The sequence below is a fragment of the Belonocnema kinseyi genome, chromosome 1, assembly GCF_010883055.1.
Source record: "Belonocnema kinseyi isolate 2016_QV_RU_SX_M_011 chromosome 1, B_treatae_v1, whole genome shotgun sequence".
Classification (NCBI taxonomy): Eukaryota; Metazoa; Arthropoda; class Insecta; order Hymenoptera; family Cynipidae; genus Belonocnema; species Belonocnema kinseyi.
Window position 1 is genome coordinate 73,954,321 of NC_046657.1, and position 22,305 is coordinate 73,976,625.

The 22,305-nt window shown below is 23.1% G+C and overlaps 1 protein-coding gene across 3 annotated transcripts in view; it reads left to right on the forward strand.

Moving 5' to 3' along the window:
• LOC117176338 (phytanoyl-CoA dioxygenase, peroxisomal-like) overlaps positions 1 to 22,305 on the forward strand; it is a 153,270-nt gene that overhangs the window by 214 nt on the left and 130,751 nt on the right. Inside the window, exons 1-2 of one of the 3 annotated variants that reach the window (XM_033366581.1) lie at positions 2,161 to 2,315; positions 18,857 to 18,931. The gene's annotated coding sequence lies outside the window, so the exon portion shown is untranslated. Of the gene's footprint in view, positions 1 to 2,160; positions 2,316 to 18,856; positions 18,932 to 22,305 lie in introns of those variants that run through there. The other 2 variants (XM_033366587.1, XM_033366600.1) reach the window with 2 other exon arrangements.

A 22,305-nucleotide genomic window follows, 5' to 3' on the forward strand; every position in this document is an offset into this window, starting at 1 on the left:
TAGAAAATAGATGTGCTCAGTATTCTTTTTGTGGGCTGAAATCAAAACATACACAGTTTATATACAGTAAAGAGGAAAGAGTAAACTAAGCGTTAGAAATCAAGTTGGAAAAAGAAGAAAGAGATCAGAAATGGGATATAAAGAGAAGAAAAATATCGAAAAAGTTGAAATGGGGATCAAAAGTTTCGGGAAAGAGAAAATAATGTGATGATGTTTATAAATACATTTAGAAAGGGAACAAAGAGGTCAGAAATCAATTTAAAAGGTAACAAAAAATCAGAAAACGATGTTAAAGGGAAAACGTTTCAAAAATTTTGGAGTCAGAAGAAGTTGAAAAAGGGATAAAAATGGATCGAAAGGTTTGAAATTAGTCGGAAAATGGAAGATAGTGAGATAAGAGTTGAAAATGTAGTTGGAACAGGGTTAAAAAGTTTATAAATTTATTATGACAAAACAAAAAAATCAGAAAAATCTGGAATATCGACAAAGGTCAGATACTTATTATCACAGGACAAAAAACATATAATGTAAATAAATTTTGAAATGCAGAAAACAGTAGATTGGAAAGGAAGTTGGAAAATTGACAAATTTTTAACAAATTAGTTAATTTTTCAAATAAAAAAAGACCTATTTTCAACTAAAAATAAAGTAGTTAATTTTTCAGTCGAATATATTAATCTTAGACGCAAAGAATAACTTTTTTTTTTAAATTCGTTTTTGTTTGAAGAAAGAGTTCTTTTCTTGAAAACTTGACTATTTTTTAAATTAGTTTTTCGTTGGCTTAAAAATCTATTTTTTATATTTGAAAATTCATTATTTTCTCTTTTGAAAATATATTTCTTTTTAGGTAAGAAATCCGTCTTATTTGGTAGAAAATTATTTATTTGAAAGTTAATTTGTTTGGTTAAAAATTTAAATATTTTTTTGAAAATTTCTTTTTGAAAATGAGTCTTTTACAGCAATTTTAACTATTTCAATTTTAGTAAAAAATATTCCTTTTTTCGTTTGAACTTTAACTAAATTAATTTCTTTTTTAAAAATAGATCTATTTTGTGAAAGAAACATTTTCGTTATAAACTAATTTTACTGAAAAATTATATTTTTCAGTTAAAAATGTATTTCTTCGGCTGAAAATATAACAATTTTGTTAACAATTATTTTTCTTTCTATAAAAAATTAATATTTTTTAGTTGAAAATTCGTCTTTTTGGTACAAAATTATTTTTCTCCTTTAAAAGTTCATATCTTTGATTAAAAATTAATCTTTTTTGGTTGAAAATGCAACTATATGGTTGAAAATTCATGCTATCAGTTAAAAATTAGTTTTTATTTTTCGCTGAAAATTAATTTTTTTAACTGAATATTTAACTCTTCCATTTTTTCAAATTTATCTTTTTTTAGTAAAAAAATTCATTTCTTTCGTGAATGATTGAATTATAATGTTAAATAAATTTTTTTTTGAAAGCCAATTTTTTTAACTGAATATTTAACAAATCCATTCTTGTAATGTTTTTTTTTAGTTAAAAGTTAATTTCTGTCCTTCAAATTTAACCATGATGAAAATAAATATTTTTATCTTTGAAAATTCGTCTTTTTGTTAGAAAATGATTTGTTAGACAATTCACCTTTATGATTAAAAACTCTTTTTTCTTTGGTTGAAAATGGTAATATTTTATAAAAACGTTGTCTTTTTGGTAGAAACTTTAAAAAACAAATTTTAACTAAAAATTTATATTTTTCAATTGGAGATTCACTTCTTTCATTGAAAATTAAACTCTTTTACTGACACTTTAATTTCTTACCTGAAAATGTATCTATTCCATGTTTCGATGAAATTTCATCTTTCTCGTTGAAAATTAATTTCCATTGGCGAAAATTAATCTTCTTTTAAGAAAATTCATCTTTTTGTTTTAAAATTAAACTTTTTATTTTTGGTTCAAAACTTCTCTTTATAAGTTGAAAATTCAAATTTATGATACTCAGAACTACGTGAAAAAACTTGACCCACTTTGTTTCATGAATAAACTCTAAACTTTTGTTTTTCAATTGTATAAAAAGAATAATATTTTCATTTACACAATTTGAATTTTCGCGTAAATTTGGATTAAATCGCTGCCGCCACCTGTCGGCTGGTAAACACAACTAATTCAGCCGCTACTCGCGAGAGTCAGTGTGCGTGTGAAACTGTAAACTGCGTTTTAGTGTTGATCCTCATTTTATTTTTTTTTCTGATTACTGACAAATTCTCGAAACTTCTTTTTCCAAGCATTTTTTTGATTGTGAGTCAATTTACATGCTGCCAATCCACCAATGAAGGTTCGTAATTTATTTTTATTTTATTTTTAGTTTTTTAGGTTAAGTTTTCGGGAATTCGAATTTGTCGAAAAGTTTAATAAAATTGAGGTTTGGAAATGTTTTTTTTTTTTAATTTCATCATTTTCTGTAATATTTAAAAAATCTGGGATATTCTAGTGTTGTGACAGATAAGATAATAATTTTAAGTAAACAGCTGATTGTCATAACAACTCTTCGAGAAGATTCGGGGCTTATCGGAATTGCTCGGCAACAGGTGTTATTCGAATTGAACTAAGGGATCGTCCATATATTACGTAAGACATTTTTCTTTTGTTTATATCGCTGTGTCCTTTTCAACTTGATAAAAATATTATTTCCGTCTTTATTCAAACAACAGAAAAACGTCTTACGTAATATATGGACAATCCCTAATGCTATCATTGAAGTGATTAAACATCTAAAATTAGAACACTAATCACTCTTTCTTTACAAGAAAAACTCTGTTTATATTCCAACATTTTCTTATGGATTTTACAGAAAATCTTATTTTATTTGAGAACGTTGTGTATGATTTATAGAAGATTCCTCATAGAACATTCCTGAACATTCTAGATGAATGACAAAAATTTTTCTACTTTCTAACAATTCTTCAAAATTATTATATTATTATTTATCTAATTTAAAAAATATGACTTGCCGCATGTATAATAATCCTACAGTGTACTTTTAATATTTTATCTGCTTAAGAAAAATGGACTCGAAATTTCTGGAACATTCCATTTACGACGTTTTTGTACGTAGTATATGATTTACAGAATGTTCCTTATTATTACGAGAAAATTCTAATAACTTCTATAGGGAAAACTCAATTTTTTCCACTTATTTATAATTGTTTAAAATGACCGGATTTTTTTTCTAATGACGACTGAAAAATCCCGAAAATTAATAAATTCCCGCCTGATAAAATTCCTGAATAATAGCATTGCCGAATTGTAAAATTATTCCCGAATTACAAAATTCAGGAATAATAAAGGGTCACTAAAAAAACTTGTAAAATAAATTTCCTGATACTATGAAATTTTCGAATAATAAAGTTCCCGAATTAGAAAATTCTGGAATGATAAAATTTTCAAATATTAAAACTCCAAAACAGTTTATAATATTACCGAACTTGAAAATTCCCGAATGATAATATTCCCAAATAATTTTTCAACCAAAAAGATGAATCCTCGTAAAACAAGACTAATTTTCTACGATAGAAATTAATTTTAAACAGGAAAAATGAAATTTTAACCAAAAATAAAATAGATAAATTTTCGGATAAGAAATTAAATTTTTAATAAAATACTTTAATATTAATCGAATAAATGGATTTCCTACTGGAAAATATAAATTTTTCGTTAAACAATTATTTTTCTAGTTTCCAGCAAAAAAGACAAAGTTTTAATAAAATATTAAAATGTTCAGCTAACAAATTTTTATTTTCACTGTAATTTAATTTTCAGCGATAAAGATGAAATTTATAACTAAAAAATTAACTTTTAACTAAAAAAGATAAAGTTGAAAAAATGGAATATTTAATTTTCTACCATAGAAATTAGTTTTCAGGAAAAAAGAAATTTTTAAGCAAACATAGAATAGATAAATTTTCAGATATGAAACTAAATTTCTAATAAAATAGTTTAATTTTCAACCAAAGAAATAAATTTTCAATTGAAAAATATAAACAAATGAATTTCCAATTTAAACATATTTATTTTTATTATAGTTCAATTTTCAAAGACAGAAAGAAGCTTATAGCTAAAAAAGATACATTAAAAAAATGGATTTGTTAAATATTCTGTTTAAAAAATTAATTTTTAGTGAAAAATAAAAACGAATTTTTAACTGAGAGCATGAATTTTCAACCAGATTGTTGCATTTTCAACAAAAAAAGATTGATTTTTAACCAAAGATATTAATTTTGTATATAAAGAAAATCATCTTTTAACAAAATAGTTAAGTTTTCAACCGATAGAATGAATTTTTTTATAAAATTAGATAAATATTCAAATAAAAACAATAATTTTCTACTGGAAAAGATAAATTTTTCACAACTTTTTGAATTTTCAATCAAAAAGAATAAATTTTTAAGCCAATAAAAAACTAATTTAAAAGAAATTGTTTAATGTTCAAGAAAAGAAATTATTTTTGTCAACCAAAAGATTAATTTTTATAGAGCAAAATTAATTTCCAAACAAGAAATGAATTCTTAACTAAAAAGGATTAATTTTCAAGAAAAGAAAAGAATTTTTAACACAATTGTTATATTTTCAGCCAAAGAAATAAATTTTCAACTAAAAAATATATTTTTTCAATAAAGTTAGTTTTCAACGAAAAAATAAATAAATTGTGACAAAATATATAAATTTTTAATAAATTAATATAGGTGAATTTTAAACGAAAGTAGATAAAGTATTAATTAAAATTGGAATTATTAAGTTTTTTTTGTAAAAGAATCATTTTTAAGAAGAAAGTTTTAACAAAATATTCCAATTTTTAACCACAAAAAATTAATTTTCAAATAAACAATTTTCTACCAAGAAAGACGAATTTTTAACTAAAATAAAATATATTTTCAAAGACAAAAATAAAGATTTTTCGAATATAAAAAATAAATTTTTAAGCCAAAGAAAAAGTATTGAAAACAATACTTGAATTTTCAAGAAGAGAATTCATTTTTCAACCAAAAACACATTTTCGAGTATTTAAAAAAATAGGTATTTTTCGGGTCGAAGATCAATATATTCAACTGAAAAATTAACTACTTTATTTTTAGTTAAAAATTGGTCTTTTTTATTTGAAAAATGATCTAATTTGTTGAAAATGTTATCTGTTTTCCAACGTACTTTTCCAACTTACTGTGTTCTGTATTTTAAATTTTATTTATTTTATGTTTTTTTGTCCTGTGACAATAAATATCTGACCTTTTGTCCTTATTCCAACTTTTTGACTTTTCAAAATTTGCTGACCTTTTTGTGCTCTTTCCAATTCCAATTCCCGACCATTTTTACCACTTTTTGTCCGTTTTTCAAGCAAATAAATGAATTTCCAATAAAACATAGTTATTTTCATTATAGTTCAATTTTCAAAGGCATAAATGAAATTTAAAACTAAAAAATATACATTAAAAAATGTATTTGTTAAATATTCAGTTAAAAAAAAACTTTCCAACCAAAAATTATTTATTTAACATCATGGTTCAATTATCAACGAAAAAATGAACTTTTAACTAAAAAGATAAATTTGAAAAAATGGAATAGTTAATTTTCTACTATAGAAATTAACTTTCAACCAAAATAATGCAATTCTAATCAAAAATAGAATATACCAATTTTCAGGTAAGAAATTAAAATTTTAATCAAATAGTTTAATATTCAACCAAAGAAATGAATTTTCAACTGAAAAATATAAATTGTTAGTTTAAAAAGTTATTTTTCTAGTTTCTACCAAAGAAGACAAAGTTTTAATAAAATATATTAAAATTTGCAACTAAACAAATGAATTTTCAACAAAAAAATATTGATTTTCATTGTAGTTTAATTTTCAACTACATAAATGAAATTTATAACTAAAAAAAATACTTAAATAAATTAATTTGCTAAATATTATGTTAAAAAAAAAAATTTTTTGACCAAAAATATATTTGTTTAACATCATAGTTCAATTATCAATGAAAGAAATGAATTTTTAACTAAAGAAGATACATTTGGAAACATGGAATTGTTAAATATTTCGATAAAAAAAAATTTAATTTTCAGAAAAAAGCAAAAACGAATTTTTAACAAACTAGATGAATTTTCAACCATACAGCTGCATTTTCAAACAAAAAAGATTAGTTTTTAACCAAAAATATGAACTTTCATAGAAGAAAAATAATTTTCTACCAAAAAGAGGAATTTTTCACTAAAAACAAAATTAATTTTGTTACAGAAATAAAAAGAATTTTTAACAAAATAGTTAAATTTTCAACAAAAGTAATAAATTTGTCACCAAATCAAATGAATATTCAAACAAAAAAATTAATTCTTCACCATTAAAAAGCATATATTTTTAAGCCAATCAAAAACTGATTTAAAAGAAATAGTTAAATATTCAAGGAAATAAATCATAATTATCAACCAAAAAGATTAATTTTTAAAAAACAAAATTAATTTTCAACACGAGTCGAATTTTCAACAAAACATAAGAATTTTCGAAAAAATATTTAAGTTTCAACAGAAAGAATTAAGTTTCATAAAAAAAGAAAGATTTTTTTTTAAAGTGTTATATTTTCAAATAAATGAATTTTCATTTTTTCCAATTTTCAACTAAAAAATATGAATTTTGAGTTAATATAATTAGTTTTCAACGGAAACAAAATATTTTTTTACAACAGAAAAATATATTTACAATCGAAAATGAGAATGTTAAACTTAAGAAGACTATTAACTTTTCGTAAAAAAAAATTTAACTAAAAATCTAAACATTTTTAAACAAAAGAAAACAAATTTTTAACCAGAGGAATAGATACGTTTATGAAAGTTTATGAAGCTGGTTGATTCAGCCAGAGATGCATTTTCAACTAAAATTATCTATCTACAAACAAGAAAATTAATTTTTATATAAAATGGTTAAGAAATGAGGAACACAATTTTTTTAACGAAACATGAACTTTCAACCAAAAAAAAAGATCCAAGACGTTTTATTTTCTGCCAAAAAAAAAACGAATTTTCAGCCGAAAATTAAATATTTCAATTCTTATTTTAAAAAATTTTAGTGGACCAAAGATTAGTTTTTAACTAAAATTATTGCTAAAATTGTTATATTTTCAAACAAAGAGATGAATTTTCATTTTTTTTTTAATTTCAGTTAAATTAGTTTTCAACAGGAAATTTTTTATTTGACAAAACAGATATATTTTTAACAAAAAAATGAATTTTTAAATAAATAATTTTCTACCAAGAGAGAAATACATACAACCAAATAAAAAAATTGGTATTTTTTCGGTTGTAGATTAATATATAAAAGTGAAAAATTAAAATACTTTATTTTTAGTTAAACTTTTTTTTTAATGAACTAATTTGTTGAAAATTCGTCAGTTTTCCAAATTGGAAAGTTCTCAAATAATAAAATTCCCGACAGTTTATATTACCGAATTTGAAAATTCCCGACAGAAAACTGCAGAATTGTATAATATCTGAACCAGATAATTTCCAGAATATGAACAATTAAAATTTTAATTTTAATAGTTTCATTACTTTATATTTATTTTTAATTATTATTCGGACATTTTCGGTAACCCTTTATTTTTGGAAAATTTTCTAATTCGGGAATCTTATTTTCGGTGATTTTCCAAATCGGGAATTGTAGTGTCTGTAATTTTAATTTTCAGGATTTTTTAGTTGTCCTGCTTTTCTGACGGGAATTTTAGTACAAATTCGGTATTTTCAAGTTCCGTAGAATTATTCCCGGGAGAAAATTGCTGAATTGTAAATTATCAGAAGTAGAAAATTACTGAATATAAACAATAAAAATTTTTATTTTTTAATAGTTTCATTATTTTTATAAATAAAAAAATGGACATTGTTTAAATTCCGGAATTTTATAATTTTGACATTTGCTGTGGGAAATTTTATTTGTCTGGATTTTTCATTCGCATTTTAGTATGCGGGAATTTTCGCATGTAGAAAGTATAGTGTCGTGAATTTTAATTTTAGAGATTTTTTAGTCCTACTTTTTTTTCGGGAATTTCATTACATATTCGGGAATTTTGAAGTTCTTTATTGTTATAAACTTTTTGGGAATTTTATTTTTCCTGTATTTAATGATTGAAGAATTTTATTATTCGGAAATTTTCAATATCGTTAATATTATAAAAGATTTGGGAAATTTTATTATTCGGAAATTTCGGGAATTTTCAAGTTCGGTAATATTATAAACTGTTCGGGAAATTTTATTATTCGGAAATTTCTGGAATTTTTAAGTTCGGTAATATTATAAACTGTTCGGGAATTTTATTATTCCAGAATTTTATTACTGGGAAATTGTATTGTTTTGGAATTTTCCAATTTGTGAATTTCACAGTGTTGTGAATTTTATGTTTCGGAATTTTTCAGTTCTATGATAAAATTCCAGAAGAATAAAATTCCTCAACAGTTCACTATATTGCCGAATTGGAAAATTCCCGGCAGTTTATAAATATTACCAAAATTTAAAATTTCCGACAGAAAATTCCCGAATTATAGATTATCCGAACTAGAAAATTCCCTAATTTAAAGAATTAAAATAATTTTTAAATATTTTAATTTGTTAAAAATACAATAATTAAATCATTTTATAACAAAATTTAACTAACGTGATGAATCTTCAATCACAAAAATAAATTTGCAACCAAATAGTTGAATTTTTAAACCATAAGTTAAAAATTTTAAACAATGATATGAAATTTCATCAAAAAGATTAAATGTCTATCTATAAACGAAATTCAGGCAAAAAATGAAATAGTTAAATATTTAGTTAAAAATGAATTTAAATTTCTTAAAAACTCATTTTTAACCAAAGAAATGATTTTTTAATTAAAAAAATGAAATTTTAACCAAAAAGGTTAGTGCTCTACGAAAAAGAGAAACTTTTAAAAAATTCAAATTTTAATAAAAAATCCAATAGATAAATTTGTAGATAGGAAATTAAATTCTCAATAAAATAGTTTAATTTTCCACCAAAAAAATGAATTTCCAACTAAAAAATATAAATTTTTTGTAAAAAAATATTTTAATAGTTTCTACCAAATAAGACAAAGTTTTAATAAAATATTAACATTTTCAAACAAATAAATGGATTTTAAACTAAAAAAGATACCTTGAAAAATGGATTTGTTCAATACTCCGTAAAAAACTACTTTTCAGCCAAAAAATATTTATTTAACATCATAGTCCAATTATCAAAGAAATAAGTGAACTTTTAACTAAAAATGATAAATTGAAAAAATGAAATAGTTAATTGTCTACTATAGAAATTAGTTTTCAATAAAAAGAGACATTTTATCCAAAAATAAAATAGATTGTCAGATAAGAAATTAAATTTTTAGTAAAATAGTTTAATGTTTAACCAAATAAATGAATTTTCAACTGAAAAATATAATTTTTAGTTCAAAAAATTATTGTTCTAGTTTCTACTAAAGAAGACAAAGTTTTAATAAAATCTTAAAATTTTCAACCAAACAAATGAATTTGCAACTAAAACATATTTATTTTCATTATAGTATAATTTTGAATGACAAAAATGAAATTCAAAACGAAAAAAGATACATGTAAAAAAAAGTATTTGTTAAATATTCAGTTTAAAAAAATACTTTTCAACCAAAAAATTATTTATTTAACATCATAATTTAATTATGAATGAAAAAAATTTACTTTCCTCTAAAAAAAAATAAATGCGAAAAAATCGAATAGTTAATTTTCTAATCTAGAAATTAATGTTTAATCATAACATCATAACATTAACATAACATTTAACATCATAGTTTAATTATCAACGAAATAACTGAACTTTTAACTGAAAAAGATCAATTTGAAAAAAATGGAATGGTTAATTTTCTACTACAGAAATTAATGTTCAACAAGAAAAAATAAATTTTAACCATAAATAGAATAGATAAATTACCAGAAAATAAATTAAATTTTTTATCTAATAGTTTAATTTTCAACCAACGAAATGAATTTTCAACTGAAAAACATAAATTTTTAGTTTAAAAAATGAAATCGTTAAATTTTTAGTTAAAAAAATGAATTTTCAATTTTTAAAAACTCACTTTTAACCAAAGAAATTATTTTTTATTTAAAGTAATTAAATGTTATCCAAAAAGTTTAGTGCTCTACCAAAAAAGACAATTTTTTACTAAAGTTGATCAATTTTCAAAAGTAAAGGTCAAATTTTAACGAAAATAAAATAGTTAAGTCTTCAGTAAGAGAAATAATTTTTTAAGCCATACATTTTTTAAAAATAAATAATTAAATTTTTAACCATACAAATGAATTTTCTACAAAAAAGATTAAAATTTAAGAAATTTAAATTAGTTCAAAATCAAATTTAAAATCCTATTTGACGTCTAATAATCAGATTAATGTATAAGAAAGAGATCTTTTTTTAAATTAAAATAGGAACATTTTATGGTGGCTGTTCAAATTTGAATTTTGGATTCTTTGTTTTCTTTTCAGGAATTCTATACATTAAAAAGAGTAAATGTCTATAAAAAAAATAGGAAAATAATAAAATAGTTACATTTTTAGTTGAAAAAAATTAATTTTTTATTTAAAAAAAACTAGTTTTCAACGAAAACAACTATGTTTAAACAAAATTATTAATTTTGTTCATTTTTTTATTGTTTATTTGTTTATTTTCCGCTGGAGAAATAAGTTTTAAAGCAAATAAAATAAATTTTCAACCTAACAAGTAAATAAAATTTTGATCAAAAATTTCGTTAAGTTTTAAATAAAAAAATTAAAATTCAGTAAAAAAAACTAATTTTCAACAAAATATATGAATTTTCTAGTAAATATTTTAATTTTTAATGAAATTTTAAAACTAATAGTGGAATTTGCAGCCGTAAAAGTGAATTAGTCACCTAGAACATTAATATTCTACCACATATAATACAGAAAAATTCTAACAAATAGAATAAACAAATTTTTAGTAACAAAAAATACATTTTTTAATAACAAAATAGTTAAATTTTTACCAAAAAAAATTATTTTCAAGTAAAATGATGATTTATCAACAAGAAAAAGTGAATTATCAACAAATAGTTCCACTTTCAACTCAGTAGTTGAATTTTGGAAGAAAAATTCAGTCGCTATTCACGATTAGCGAAAATGGCAGGGATTTCTTTCTGAAAAATGGTCTTTTTTGGTAGAATTCAACAGTTTTTGATTTAAAATTTTAATATTTTTGGTTTAAATATCAATGAGTACATTTTTCTGTAAGAATTTATCTTTTTTGGGATACAAATTTCGTAATTTTAATTGAAAATTAATTTCTTTGGTGGAAAAAGAGCTATTGAGTGGAAATTCGGTTTTCCTTTGGCTTAATATTCTATTAATTTAATTAAAAATGTATCTCTTACAATTAAATATTAATTTTTTAACTTAATATTTAAATATTCAACTTTTGTTGAAAAATTGTTTTTTTTTTTTTGTTAAAATTTGTCTGTTTTGGTACAAATTAATCTTCTTCTTGGAAAATTAATCTTTTTGGTTTAAAATTCAACTATTCGAACTCAAAATTCATTATTTTGATTAAAAATTCATTATATCGTTGAAAAATGTAACTATTTTTTTAAATTAATTTTTCATTGGAAGTTTTTTTTGCCGAAAATATTACTATTCGAATTAAATATTTCATAATTTTAAGTTTATGTTCATAATCTTATGTCATAATTTTGGTTTAAATTTTTTTATGCAAAACTAATTTTTTTTACTTAAACTTTTAAGTATTCCTTTTTTGGAAAACTTATTCACTTGGTTGAAAGTCAAAGTCTGTTGTTAAAAGTTATCATTTTTTAGTTAAAGTATAATTATTTTAATTGAAAATGTATCTTTTTGGTTAAAAAGTGACTTTTTTTTGTTGAAAGTTATTTTTTTCTATGACTGAAAATTAATTTTTTAACTGAAAATTTAATTTTTTTAATTTATCTTTTTTAATTGAAAATTCATCTTTTATGGTAGACATAAATTTTGTTGGTTGAAAATTCAATTGGTTAAAAATAAGTTTTTCGGTTAAAAACTTAACTATTATATAAGAAAATTCATCAGTTTGTTTGAAAATTAATTTATTTAAATATAAATTTAACTGTCCCATTTTGTGTTGAAAATGATTCTTTTTAATTAAAAAAATCAAGTACTCGGTTACAAATTTATAGTTTCTAATTCAAATTTGAACTATTTTGTTTGAAATTAATTTATTTGGTTGAAAAATCGTTGTTTTTTTGTGTAGAAAATTAATATTCATTTTTGAAAATTTATTCTTTTGTTTAAAAATTAAATTTTCATCCTTAGTTATTAGGTTTTTTTCGGCCATTAGAAGTTGTCAAAAAGTTTATAAAATGAAGACTTGGAAATGTTTTCGATAATTTCATCATTTTCTGTAATATTTTACAAATATGGTATATTTTGGTGTTGCGAAAGATGAGATAAGAATTTTAAATACACAGCTAATCGTTATAACAACGCTTCGAGAAGATTCGGGGCTTGTCGGAATTACTCGGAAACAGGTGTTATTGGAATTGAACTAATGTTATCATTAAAATAATTAAACATCTAAAATTAAAACACTAATTTCTCTTTCTTGAGAAAAAATTCGGTTTATTTTGCAACATTTTCTTATGGATTTTACAGAAAATCTTATTATATTTTAGACCGTTGTGTATGATTTACAGAAGCTTCCACAAAGAACATTCCTGAAAATTCTAGATGAATAAAAAATTTTTTTTCTACTTACTAACAATTCTTTAAAATTATCAGATTAATTTTCTCACAACTAAACAATTCCGAAAATTAAAATCTCCAAATTGGTAAATCCCCGAATTAAAATTCCCAAATAGTAAAATTCCAGGACAGTGTATAATGCTGCAGAACTTGCAAATTCCCGAAAATGTAATAAAATTCCCGACCGAAAAGTAAAACGACGAAAAAATTCCGAAAACTATAATTGCCGATACTGTAAAATTCCCGAATAATAAAATTCCCAAAATGGAAAATTCCTTAATAAAATCCCGACAGTTTATATTACCGAATTTGAAAATTTCCGAAAGAAAATTGCCGAATTATGCATTATCTATACTAGAATATTCTCGAGTATAAACAATTGAAATTTTAATTTGAATAATTTTATTATTTTTGTAAATAAAAAAATGTTCACTTTTTAAATTCGAGAATTTCATAATTTGGAAATTTTCTGTCAGAAATTTTCAAATTCGGTAATATTATAACTTTTTCGGGAATTTTATAATTCGGAAACTTTATTATTCAGAAATTTTATTATTAGAAAATTTGTTTATTCGGGAAATTGATTATTTGGGAATTCCCAATTCGGAAATTGTACAGAATTATTAAATATTCGAACAAAAAAATTCCTGAATGTTAAAAATTTTGATTTTAATAATTTCATCAATTTTAAAAATAAAAAAATGTTCATTGTTTAAATGCGGTGTTTTTATCACGGAAACTTTATTATTCGGGAATTTTCCAATTCGGGAATTTTACAGAATTATTAAATATTCGAACTAGGAAATTCCTGAATGTAAAAAATTTTGATTTTGATAATGTAATTACTTTTAAAACTAAAAAATGTTAATTGTTTAAATTCCGTATTTTTATAATTCAGAAACCTTAATATTTTATAGTGTCTGCAATTTTATTTTTCGTTTTTTTTCAGCCCCATATTAAAATTCCGGAAGAATAAAATTCCTAACTAATAACAATTTCCGAATCATTGAATTCCCAACTAATAAAAATTCCCGAATAATTAAATTCCCAAACTAATAAAAATTACCGAATAATAAAATTCCCGGCAGAAAATTGTCAAATTATGAACTTCCCGAATTTAAAAATTAACATTTTTTTTTAATTTATAAAAAAAATGAAATTATTAAAATTGAAATTTTAACTGTTTATATTCGAAAGTTTTCTAGTTTGCCAATATTTTATAATTTGGCAAATTTTCTGTCGGCAGCTTTTAAATTTGGGAACATAAACTGTGGGAAACTATATCATTCGGGGATTTTTTTATAAACAAGTTTTATTATTCGGGAATTTTATTATTCCGGAATTTTACAGTATCTGCCATTTTAATTTTCGGGATTTACTAGTCGTCATACTTTTTGGCCGGGAATTTCATCACAATTTCGGAAATTTTTAAGTTTGGTATAATTATGAACTGTTCGGGAATTTTATTATTCGGGAACTTAATCATTCATGAATTTCATTATTCGTGAATTAACCAATTCAGGAATTTTATTATTAAGGAATTTTATTATTCTGGAATTTTCCAATTCGGGAATTTTCTATTGGGAATTTTATTTCCAGGAATTTGGAAATTACCGAAATTATTGTATGGGAATTTTACATTATCAGGAATTTTATTATTAAGAAATTTTATTATTCGGGAATTTTATTATTCTTGATTTTTCCCATTCGGGAATTTAAATTTTCCAGATTTTTCAGTCGTCCTGAGAAAAATAATCTGGTAATTTTAAATAATTATATGGAAATTACAAATTTTCGTTATTCATATAGAATTTACTAGAATTATCTCTTTATAATAAGGAAACTTCTGTAAATTATATACTATTTCCAAAAAACCTGGTAAATATAATGTTCTAGAAAATTCGAGTACATCTTTTTTTTTAATTTTGATAAAATATTCTAAGTACGCGTTCAGATTATTGTACACGCGGCAAGTCATATTTGTTTAACGAGAAAAATAATCTGCTAATTTTGCAGAATTCTTAGCAAATAGAGGAAATTTTAAAACATAAGATTAAATTCTTAAATTCTTATCTTATCTATCACAGTACCTAAATGTTCCATATTTTAAAAATGTTGCAGAAAATAATATAATCCCTGATTTGGAAAATTCCCGAATAATAAAATTGCCGAATTTGAAAATTCCTGACAGAAAATTACTAAATCTTAAAATATCTGAACTAGGAAATGCCCGAATATAAACAATTAAAATTTTCATTCTAATACTTCAATTATTTTCATAATTTAAACTTTTTTAATTATTTAAGTTTGGGAATTTTCAAATTTTTTAAATAATATAAACTTTTCGAGAGTCTTATTATTCAGGAATTTTATTATTCGGAAAATTCCAGTAAATTTTTTGTTGTAACAGTTTACGTTACAGGAATATGGTTTCCGTGAAGGAGACACTTTTCTATGGCGGAAGTCGTCCTAGAAAATGTGAATGACTAAATATTTTCTACTTACTGACAATTTTGTTAAATTACCAGATTATTTTTCTCTTTAACCCCCTTAAATAAAAAATTATATATCGTCAAACATGTGGAGCTGTTTGGTAGCATTTGATTATTAACTTTCAAAGTCAGAGGGTTTTTAGTTTAGTAAAAAAACGAAAAATAAATCCTCAAGGTCAAACTCAAAATAATAACAATATCCAAAAAAATGAAGATAAAGTCTGAAGCATAACTGTTTGGTAGGCCAATTTTTACGTTTGGTAGTTTGGTGGCCGAACAACTTTCCAATTTACAATGGTTTTTCAATAGTGGGGGGGGGGGGTACATAAAAAATTGAACTATAATCAATTTGACTTGTTAATTGTTTAAACAAGTAAAAAACAAAGTTCTAAAATTTTGGATTTACAGTAGTTTGTCTAAAAGTGGTGGGGGATGACTCAGAAATGAAAAATCATCCATTTTTCTTTTTTGGTTCGTTTAATGGTGAATTTTTATTTTGTAGTCGCGTGTTGACGTTAGATTTTTATTTTGTAGTCGTGTGTTGACGTTATAATACTTCTGACAGAAAATTGCCGACGCTTGAAAATGCTGAAAATTAGACAATTCAAAATTCGTTTTTTAATAAATATTATTCATCTATAAAAAATATAATAATGAAATATTTTTATCAGTATACAATTTTTTAAATGATTTTTTAAATACTTCGATATCGTATTTTTAATAAATAAACAATTTTTCTTTAAAAAAAGCCTAATTCGAAAATTCCAGAATTTATTATTCGAGAATTTTTCAATTCGAGAATCTTATTATTCAGGAATTCTCCAAATCGAGGATTTTATTATTCTGTAATTTTCCAATTCGGTAATATTATAAACAGTTAGAGAATTTTACGCAGTCTATAATTTTATTTTCTGGCATTTCCTGAATTCCCGAATTGGAAAATTCCTCAATTGATTATTCAGGAATTTTTCAATTCGGGAATTTCACAGAGTCTATATTTTCATTCTGCGGAAATTTTTAACTTCAAGAATGTTATTATTAGTGAATTTTATTATTCTGGAATTATCCAATTTGGGGATTTTATTATTCTGTATTTTTCCAATTCGATAGTATTATAAACAGTTTGAGAATTTTCCGATTCGCCAATTTTACGCAGTCTACAATTTTATTTTCTGAAATTCCTTGAATTCCCTAATTGGAAAATTCTACAATTGGTTATTTGACCAATTTTTCAATTCGGGAATTTTACATTGTCGGTATTTTTATTTTTCGGGAATTGTAAATTTTAAGAGTTTCATTATTCAGGAATCAGGCAATTCAGGGATTTTATCATTCTGGAATTTTCCAATTTGGTTATATTATGAACAGTTTGAGAATTTTCCAATTTAGGAATTTTATAGAGTTGGTAATTTTACTTTTCTGGAATTTTCTTATTCGTGAATTTTATCATTAGGGAATTTTCCATTATCGGGCATTTTTGTCGAATTTGAAAATTCTCAAAATTATTATTTGGGAATTTTACATTTTCAGGAATTTTATTATTCTGCAATTTTCCAATTCGGTAATATTATAAACAGTTTGGGCATTTTCCGATTCACGAATTTTACGCAGTCGGTATTTTTATTTTCTGGAAATTTCAAACTTCAAGAATCTTATTATTAGGAAATTATCCAATTCGGGGATTTTACTATTTTAGAATTTTCCAATTTGACAATATAATGAACAGTCCGGGAATTTTTTAATTTGGGAATTTTATTATTCGGGACTTTTCCATTATCGGGAATCTTATTTTTGTAATTTTGGCTGAGTTTGAAAATTCCCGAAATTATTATTCGTTAATTTTACATTGTCAGGAATTTTATCATTAAGGAATTTTATTTTTCGGGAATGTTATTTTTCTGAAATTTTACATTGTTTTGAGATTTATTATGGATTTTTACATAGTTGGTAATTTTACTTTTCGGGCATTTCATAATTCAACCATTTTATTATTAGATAATTTTATTTTTCGGGAATTTTCCACTTTGGACGTTTTACATTGTCGGGAATTTTTCTGATTTTGAACATTCCAGAATTTATTATTTGGGAATTTTTTAATTCAGGATTTTTATTATTAGGCAGTTTTATTATTCTGGAATTTTCCATTTCCGGAATTTTCCATTCTCGGAAATTTTATTTCCATGAATTTTTTCCGAATTTAAAAATTCCCGAAATTATTATTCGGGAATTTTACATTTTCAGGAATTTTATTATTCGCGAATTTGATTATTCTGGAATTTTACATATTCGGGAATTTTTTTACCGGAATGTTCCCGAATTTATTTTTCGGGAATTTTATTATTCGTGAATTTTCATGTGCTTGAAGTTCCGAACGTTCAAATGAACGAAATTTGTTACTAATGATTTCGTAAACCAGAAAAAGTCGTCAAATGTTTGTTCATTTATATTGGAAATAAGTTATTATTGAAAAATATTTATATTGCATAACTTAAATTACAGTTACGACAATATTTCTGATGAAAATAGAAATGGGGTTAAATATTTCGTTCATTTGAACATTCGGAAATTCAGGTTAATTGAATTTTCCAATTCAGGAATCTTTTTAGTAGGGTATTTTATTATTCAGGAATTTTATTTCTCTGGAATTTTCCAATTCGATAAAACTATAAGCAATTCAGGAATTTTACTTAGTCGGGAATTTTATTTTTCGGAAATTTTACAATTTTATGAATTTTATTATTACAGAATTTTAATATTCAGCGTAATGTATAGAATTCCTAAAAACAAAGCATCCAACGACAAATGTTGACAACCACTATCAAATGCTCCTATCCTAATTTGAAAAAAAATATTTTTTCTGAAAAAGAAAAAAAAATTTTCGCCAAAAAAAAGAGGAAAGAAAATAAAAATTCAACTTAGCAAATCCCCTTCGTTCTCTTTTTTCAATTCTTTATCATCTTTTTTTATTTGTATTACTATCAAATCCCAATAATTCAGGAATTCTATACATTAACTTGATTATTTGATTTTAACCTAATTTCAATTTCTTATATTTTTATTTTAATATTCGGTAATTTTTCAATTTAGGAAATTTTTATTCGAGAATTTTCTTATTAGGGAATTTTATTTTTCAGTAGTTTTCAGTTCAAAACATATACAAAAGTTTGAATTATTTGTTTGAATTAATAATATTTTAATATTTTATAATTTATAATTTTATAAAATGTTAAAAAATGTTAATAATAAATTAATGATTAAATAAGTTATTATTATTAGTATTATTATTAAATTACATTTTAATAAATAGCTGTTCCTAAAATCAGTTACAATTTAGAAATTAATGTTGTTATTATTGTTACAAAAGAGAACACCTGATAATAAGAATTTAATGACCTTATCAAGAAATGTTTACACTTTTCTGCGATAAAAATGTCACATCTCTATAGAGTTCTAAAGATAAATTCGAAAAATTACTGCGTACGTGCATAATCAAAATAATGAAAAGTCTATCGAAATTGCTCCGCAGCATTGATTTATTTATCTTTTATCTATTTTATTTCTTTTGCAGTTGACTATCGGATCCGTGACCAGCAGCCCGTAAACTTTTAGAAAAAAATCAGAGGATCACGCGTTCAATAATAAAGTGAGTTTGCTCATTTTTTTCTGATAAATTTGCAATTTATAATGCAATCAGATTTGATAAAATATAAATATATTACAACCAGGAATTACAATCTTTCCACTATTTCCCATTTTCTCCAAAAACAATTATACAATACAATTATAAATCAACCAAAAATTAACCAAAAAGTTATATTTTCAATAAGAAATTAAATTTCAACAAAAAAAGGAATTTTTAACAAAATATGTAGTCAACTTTAAAATCAAAAAGATGAATTTTCAACAAAAATTATAAAACTCTAACTAAAAAATGAATTGTGAACTAAGTTGTTAAACTTTTAAACAAATAGACAATATTTCATCCAACAAGATGAATTTTATAAAAATTGAAATTGGGAAAAAATGTGTATTTTTAAATTTTCTATTAATTTTGAAGGAAGACAGTTTTCGTTTATATAGTTTTTTGTTTTCAATTTTTTTTCAAGATGGTAGGAATTTTTTGTTTTGATTTTTTTTCTGATTTTTAAAAGGGGCTTTCTTTATTTTTTAACATTTTTAATTATATTTTATTTAAATTAAAGTGGAGATGGGGAATCTGTTATTTTAACGGTACTAAAGATAAACGTGATACATTTGTTTCAATTTTTTTCTGAAATGGTGGGTATTTTTATTCTTCGGGAATTTTATACTTCAAGAATTGTATTATTAGCGAATTTTATTATTATGGAATTTTTCAATTTGATAATATTCTGAACAGTTTGGCAATTTTACAGAGTTGGTAATTCTACTATTCAGGAATTTTTTTATTCAGCAATTTTTTTATTAGGGAATTTTATTATTCGGGAAATTTCCAATTCAGGAATTTTATTATTCTTGAATTTTCTAATTCGGTAATATTATAAAAGAGTTTGGGAATTTTCCAATTTGGGAATTACACATTGTTGGGAATTTTCTCGACTTTGAACATTCTAGAATTTATTATCCGAGAATTTTCTAATTCAGGAAATTTTATTATCAGGGAAGTTTATTATTCTGGAATTTGCCATCCTCGGGAATTTTATATTGAAGAATTTTTGCGGAATTTTAAAATTCCTGAAATTACTATTCAGGAATTTTATTATTAAGGAATTTTATTCTTTCATAATTTTACATTGTCGGAAATTTTATTTACCGGAATGTTCACAAATTGGAAAGTTCCCGAATTCATTTTTCGGGAATTGGTCAATTCGGAAATTTTCCAATCCTGGAATCTTATTATTAGGGTATTTTATTATTCGCGAATTTTATTGCTCTGGAATTTTTAATTCGATAATAATATGACAGTTTGGGAATTTTACACATTCGGTAATTTTATTTTCACAAATTCCCGAATAGGAAAATTCCCCAGTTTATCTAAAATTTCTTAAAGTTTCTAAAAACTGGAATTGGGAGAAATTTGTGTTTTCAACAGAAGAAAATGTTGGTGTATATAGTTTGTTTTTCAATTTTTTTTTCAAGATAGATTTTTCGAATTTTTTTTTTTCAATTTGTTCGGATTTTTAAGAGTGCAAATCTTTATTTTTAACATTTTTAATTATATTTTATTTAAATTAAACTGGAGGTGGAGAATTGTGTAATTTGAACACTTGTCGAATTTATTTTAGCGGGAATTGTTCTATTCGGGAATTTTCCAATTCAGGAATTTTATTATCAAGGAATTTTACATTTCGGGAATTTTTCATTATCGTGAATGTTTGCCGAATTTGAAAATTGCCGAAATTATTATTTGGGAATTTTACATTTTCCGGAATTTTATATTGTTGGAAATTTTAATCACCTGAATGTCACCGAATTTATTTTTCGGGAATAGTTTAATTCGGGAATTTTCCAATTCAGGAATTTTATTTTTAGGGAATTTCATTTTTCGGGAATTGTCCAAATTGGGAGTTTTATATTGTGGGGAATTTTCCTGATGTTGAACATTTTAGAATTTACTAGCCTATTATGTACGCGCGCACGCGCGCGCTCACTTTTATACTCATTTTTATCATTGACTCAATTTTCTTATAACAATTTATTTGTTAACATTTTCTGAATACTTATATTCTTGTTTACATATTACGTAACGTTATTTTAAACCTTTTTACCTTCCTTCAAATTACGCAACGTTTTTTTTTGTATTAGTTTAAAAAACTTAATAAACGTTTTGACAATTAGGAAAGATTTTTAAATATTTCAGATGTGTCAAAAAAGGAATGTAGAAGATTTAAAATATATATATTTTATTTTACAGGATTTTACAGATTATTAGAAAAATGTTAGCCTTTTCAAAAGATATTGAGGTCTTTTATAATTTCAAAAGAAATAATAAATATGTATTCCATAAATTTTCGGAAATGCTTCCAAGGTTTAAAATATTTTAAATCTATGCAAAGCCTCTTGAATTCCTAGAAATATTTTTTTAAATCTTCTGCAATTTAAAAAGCTTCTTTATTCTCCTTAAATCTTCGCAATATTTATAGCATTTTATGGTTTAATTTATTTTTTATTTTTTAATGTTTCCAAATTAACACATTTTGCTTTAAAAACTTCTACTCTATCTCGAAATTTAAGGAAATATTTGATGTTTTAAAATCTTTTTTTAATGTTCTCCTAAAGTTTATTTTTCATATTAAAAAATCTAAAGAAATTGTTTTGTGAACCTAAAAAATTTATGTCATTATCCTGAATTTAAAAAAAAGTCTAAAATATCTTATAAATTTTCATTGTTTTTTAATCGTTTAAAAACTTCTAAATATCTCGTAAATTTACTCAAATTTGTTCTAAAATTATATATTTTGGCACCATGTTGCTTTAATAACTTGTAAACCCTTTTTTTTGGGACGACTGAAAAATCCCGAAAAATAAAATTCCCGAAACTATAAAAATCCCGAATTAGAAAATTCTCGATTAATCAAATTCGCGAATAATAAAATTGCCGAAAAATAAAAATACCGATTTGGAAAATTCCCGAATAATAAAATACACGAATAATAAAATTACCGAAAAATAAAAATACCGAATTGGAAAATTGCCGAAAAATAAAATTCACCAATAATAAAATTGCCAGAAAATAAAAATACTGAATTGGAAAATTCCCGAATAATAAAATTTTCGAATATTAAAATTTCAGAATTATAAAATTCCCGAATTGCAAAAATTCCTGACAGAAAATTGCCGATTTATAAAATATCCGAATTTTAACAATTAGAATTTTGTATAAATATATTTTATTGATCACAAATACAACAATAAGACATTAGTTTCAAAAATTATTTTTAACATTTAAAATTTCGAAGCTTATTTCTTGAATTTAAAATAGCAATAACTTTAAATAAAATATTTCTAGGTAACCCATGTTTTTTTAATGTTCACAGT